Source organism: Lichenostomus cassidix, chromosome 25 (assembly GCF_008360975.1).
Source record: "Lichenostomus cassidix isolate B80296 chromosome 25, HeHo_3.0, whole genome shotgun sequence".
NCBI lineage: Eukaryota > Metazoa > Chordata > Aves > Passeriformes > Meliphagidae > Lichenostomus > Lichenostomus cassidix.
In genome coordinates, this window is record NC_139505.1 from 2559241 (window position 1) to 2559747 (window position 507).

Genomic DNA, 507 nt, shown 5'->3' on the forward strand with positions numbered 1-507 from the left:
GCCCAGAGAAGGTTCCGGAAGGATCTGGAAGGATCTGGAAGGATGGAGGAGAGAGCCCAGAGAAGGTTCCGGAAGGATCTGGAAGGATGGAGGAGAGGAGGAGAGAGCCCAGAGAAGGTTCTGGAAGGTTCTGAATGATGGAAAAGAGGAGAAGGGAGCCCAGAGAAGGTTCTGGAAGGATCCGAGGGATAAGGGAATTCTTCTGCCCACTCAGAAATTGGGATTTTAGCTCTTATCCCTTAAAAAATTACATTTCTGGCCTTCCTTTCCCCCGAAATGCTTTTTTGAGCATCACCCCCAACTGGAGCCTGAAAAACTACACCAAAACCAATAAAATCTTCATCCCCACGTAGCTCATTTTGGTTGTTTTTTGCCAAAATCCGCAGTTTTGACCCCACAGGACGGGGCAGGGAAAGCTCCAGGCGTCCCCCGAGCTCTGCCCTTCCCTCCAGCCAGACTTCCCGCCTGGAATCATCCTCCTGCTCCCTGTTTGCCCCTCTAATCAGA